Raw genomic sequence first — 5051 nt, 5'->3', positions numbered from 1 at the left:
GGCATCACAGCTCACAGCAACCTCCAACTCCTGGGCTCAAGCGAGTCTCCTGCCTCCGCCTCCCAAGTAGCTGGGACCACAGGCGCCTGCCACAACTCCCGGCCATTTTTTGGTTGCAGCCTGGCGGGTCCGGGCTGGGAAGTCCAACCCGCCACCTTAGGTGTACATGGCTGGCGCCTTAGCCGGTTGAGCCACAGGTGCCCAGCCCCCAAGCAGTATTCTAATTGCTTTGCACATGGTTATTTATTTTGGTCTTTTTTTTTTTTCGGTTGCAGTTATCATTGTTCAGCTGGTCTGGGCCAGGTTTGAACCCACCACCCTTGGTGCATGTGGCTGGTGCTATAGCTTACTGTGTTTCCCCCCAAATAAGACACTGTCTTGTATGTATTTTTTTCTCAAGACACACTAGGGCTTCTTTTCAGGGGTCTTACCTCATGGAAATGCAGGGCGTGGCTATGCAGATATGTTGCATAGCCACACCCATCACTAGGTCTTATTGATACCAGATTTTTAACACTGCATTTCCAGGCTCTTGGTCTCGAGGATTCCATGAATGAATCAACGGACCATAGAATGAATAGTGAGGTTTTATTTACAGCTCAAAGAATCATACCTCCTTGCAGGGCAGGATACCCCCTGGGTAGAGTGCCGGGGCATCTCGCTCACAGGAACCTCCAACTCCTGGGCTCAAGCCAGTCTCCTGCCTCAGCCTCCCAAGTAGCTGGCACTACAGGCACCCACCACAACGCCTGGCCATTTTTTGGTTGCAGCCATCATTGTTGTTTGGTGGATCTGGGCTGGGGATTCGAACCTGCCACCTTAGGTGTATGTGGCTGGCGCCTTAGCCGCTTCAGCCACAGGCACCAAGCCAAGTGTTACAACTCTTATGAAAACAACTCTTACAAAGAGCCAAGCCTCTTTGTAGAGCAGGATAGATGTGCCATAGCTCTTACAAAGGACCAAACCTCTTTGCAGAGCAGAGATCAGCAAAGGGTCAAGCCTCTTTGTAAGGCAGGATCAGCAGCAGAAGTGTTCAGCAGTAGAAGTATTACAACTCCTACAAAAAGCCAAGCCTCTTTGTAGGGCAGGATCAGCACTAGAAGCGCCACAGCTTTCGCTTCTTCTTCTGGACGGTCTGCGATGGTCTGCTGAAGTCTTATTCTTCTTCTCTATCTTCCTGGAAGGTCTGAGCCGATCTGCCCCCAAGGTCTCTGCTCAGGGCCTTATATAGAGGTAATAGCTTAGCTGTGATTGGTCTATAAAATGGACCAATCAGGAGCAGGATTGAAAATGGACCAATCAGGGATGGGCACCAGTTTTCCCTTGATTGACAGGTCCTCTAGCTGCTCTACTGGAGCCTCTGAGGGAAGAAAGCTCCCTCGCTTGCCCCAACCTGCCGGTTTCTTTGCCGGCTGCTGCCACCAAGACAGAAGTGGCAGGTCCCCCAGGCCCTGCTCCGCTGAGCTGGCTGGGGTGCCACTTTTCTGGTATCATTATTATTGGGGTAGGGCTTATATTTAACAAATGCATAGACATCCTGCTAGGGCTTATTTTTTGGGTAGGTCTTATTTTCAGGGAAAAACGATATTTTGGTCTTTTAGTGACCCTGGAAAATAGGTATTACGATCTCTAATGAGGAAACTGAGGTATAAATAGATGAAATAACTAGTTGAGGACCGTGCGCTCAGTAATTGATGAAGTTAAGGTATAAAATCAGGCATTTGACCAGAGTCTGTTTCTTTCTCACTACATTGGTCTATAGTATGAACATCCCAGGGCGCAAATAGCCATTTTTCTGTTGTTTCCTGTTTGTCTGTATAATAAACAGTGCTTCAGGGAGGCTGTGCGAGTGCGTGAGTGTGACTATTTCTCTGCGGCAGACACTGGATAGTGGAACTTCTGGGTCATCGGGCAAGGCTGTTTAACATTGTTATAGATATTGTCAAATCACATTAAAAAAATAGACTATCCGCCTTCCACACCCACCAGGCACGAGGAGTGTATCTGCTTTCCTATGGCTTCACTCACATTTGAATATTTGCCCATCAAATATTTGCCAAACTTTAAATATCTGCCGATTAAGAAACAGTCTGTCCTAATTTTCATTTGCCTTTTCCCAGCGCTAGTGGGTGGGGCGTCTTTTCATCTGGTTACTGGTCATTCAGACTGTTTCCTTTGTGGTCTGCCTGTTTGTAATTTGCACCCATTCTTCTGTGGGATAGTTGCCTTTTCTGCCAGTGTTTATGAGCTGTTTATGTATTTGGGATATCACGTCTCACTCCTCACCCACTGTGATGCCCCTTCCCCTCTACAAAGCTTGTGAAGGTCACAGTGTCCTCCATGCAGTGAATTCAGCAATTCTTCTGCTGTCATTGTCTTACTCTATAACCAGGTGGTTTATGACCGTGCCCTCTTCGGTGGCATTGAGGACATAGGGGCTGGTCAGGAAACAGATATGACCGTGAGATGGCAGTAGATGAACGAGCTTTATTTGGTTGGCACTTCGACAGGTGGCCTGAGGTCAGGGTCCCCTCACAGCTGTGATATCTTCCAGACGTGCGGGTCACCCTCCAGAAGGGGAAGAGGGACGTCCTATAGGGTGGGAGCTTATGCATCTAGGTGATGTCACTCAGTGCACGATGGGGAGACTCGGTTCACGGAGCTCTGAGGACAGCAGTGGTTGGGATCTTTCATAGCTACTCAGCTTACTCGGTTAGCAGATGTTGGGTGCAGTTTTGTGGAGTATGCAAAACAGGAAGACCCTAAATAGCTGAAAATATGCTCATTGGGGCTATATTTAGAACAAATGGATGTGTAAAAATTGGAGTCTGATGCCAGCAGGCTTGGAGCCAACAGTCCCAGTCTGTGTGAACAAGTAGAAAACATGGGGGCCAAATACACAGGTGCTCTTTGCCCATTTGCACAACACCCTCCTTTTAGAAACGCTCTTCTTCCAGCTTCTGTGATGCCACACTCCTGGTTTTCTCCTAAAAAACAGCGTTTCCCATAGTCCTCTGCAACTCACACTCTTCTGTCCTTGAAACCAGTGGTTCTTAAGCTTTGGGGCCCCAAGATACCTTTACATTCTTAAAAATTATTGAGGACGCCAAAGAACATTTGTTTATGTAGGTTACTTCTCTCCATACTTACCATATTGGAAATGTAAAGCTGGGGAATTAAAAATATTTATTAATTTATTTAAAAATAATGATAACAATCCCATTACAAGTTAACACAATATTTTATTTTTATTTAGTTTTTGAGACAGTCTCACTATGTTGCCCTCAGTAGAGAGCTGTGGAGACAGCAACCTCCAACTCTTGGGCTTAAGTGATTCTCTTGCCTCAGCCTCCCAGTAGCTGGGACTACAGGTGCCTGCCACAATGCCCGGCTATTTCTCGAGATGGAGTCTTGCTCTTGCTCAGGCTGGTCTCGAACTCCTGAAATCAAGCAATCAACCCACCTCAGCCTCCCAGATTGCTAGGATTACAGGTGTGAGCCACCTCATCCGGCCCTTAACATAATATTTTAAAATAAAAAAAGACTCAAAGGACCTTCTGATACGTCAATGTCATCTTCTTCATCTTTAAATGTAGATAGTACAAGTGTATTTTAAGAAATTGGGTCTTTCTCTTTTTTAAAAAGTTAACAATCTACCCTTATATTTAAGAAATTATAAATCAACTTTCCTTTATATTAGAATATAATGTTATTCTAAGTAATAAGAGTCTGAGATAAAATTTTAATATTTGGAAACGATTCTGAGCCCAGCTAATGGAGCTTCCGGGCATCTGTGATGCTGTGTCAGCTTCAAGGAAGGAGCTGATGTGCACACAGGAAAAAGAGCCACCGCCGTGCCCTGCCCTCCTCTAGAGGCAGAGCTGCCCCCTCCGTCTTGCAGTCACGTGCATGTGACAGCCTCCAGCCCCATAGCTGATCTGCACATCCCACACCTCAGACACCAGCGCTACCACTGCCATGAGTGTGCCCGCACACCAGATCTAGCAAAAAGAGTGATCCTCCTGGTTATACGTTCCCCTGTAGGATGAAAGATTAGAGGACCTCAGCTGACTTCACCACCAAGGACCCCAACGTCCCTCATCCCTGCCTTGGCCATCCACAGCCTTGGCCACTGAGGACCACTGGAGTCTCCATCAGTGCTGACCTTAGCTGATAGGCTCCATGGAAAATAAATCACTCTCCTTCCCCTCAGGCACCCAGGACTGGCGGGATGGCCAAGTGCTATGGGCTTCGTACTGCCAGGAAGCTCTGTAGTCACTGATGAGACCAGAAGTGGCATGATGAACAGTACAAGAAAGCCCATTTGGGCGCAACCGTGAAGGCCAACCCTTTTGGAGGCGCTTCCCATGCAAAGGGAATTGTGCTGGAAAAAGTAGAAGTTGGTGGCTCTCGCCTGTAATCCTACCACTCTGGGAGGCCGAGGCAGGTGGATTGCCTGAGCTCACAGGTTCGAGACCAGCTTGAGCAATAGCAAGACCCCATCTCTAAAAATAGCGGTGTTGTGGTGGGCGCCTGTAGTCCCAGCTACTTGGGAGGCTGAGGCAAGAGAATCGCTTGAGCCCAGGAGTTGGAGGTTGCTGTGAGCCGCCAGCCTCGTACACCTAAGGTGGTGTGTTGGCATGGCCCTCTACCAAGGGTGATAAAGTCAGACTCTGTCTCTACAAAAAAAAAAAAGGAGTTGTATCAAGGCTGTGTCTGTGGCTCAAAGGAGTAGGTGCTGGCCCCATGTACTGGAGATGGTGGGTTCAAACCCAGCCCTGGCCAAAAACTGCAAAAAAAAAAATCAAAGATTGGCTTGGAAATGGCAGTTGTGGCACTATCACTGTAAAACTTCTGAAGACTTTCTTTCACATGGCTGGTAGAATTTGTCCAGATTGTAGGTAGATGACTGATATGGAATGTTGGTAGGGAACCTGTAGCCTTCTGATTTCAAGATTTCTTTTTTAAGCACCAAAGAAGGCAAGAAAAACATCTTTCTCTGCTGTAATCCTTTTTTAAAAAAAAATATTTTTTAACTCTTTTATCTGGTT

General features: G+C 47.0%; 1 protein-coding gene and 1 pseudogene across 1 annotated transcript in view; both read left to right on the top strand.

Annotated features, from left to right (window-relative positions):
- Positions 1–5051, top strand: part of DPYSL2 (dihydropyrimidinase like 2) — a 102059-nt gene that overhangs the window by 17348 nt on the left and 79660 nt on the right. The window lies entirely within an intron of this gene.
- The window catches only part of LOC105887367, an 11761-nt pseudogene continuing 10941 nt past the window's right edge, over positions 4232–5051 (top strand).

This window comes from Otolemur garnettii, unplaced genomic scaffold (genome assembly GCF_000181295.1).
Source record: "Otolemur garnettii isolate 467f Iridium unplaced genomic scaffold, OtoGar3 scaffold00074, whole genome shotgun sequence".
Taxonomy (NCBI): domain Eukaryota; kingdom Metazoa; phylum Chordata; class Mammalia; order Primates; family Galagidae; genus Otolemur; species Otolemur garnettii.
This window is presented reverse-complemented; position numbering and strand designations above follow the sequence as displayed.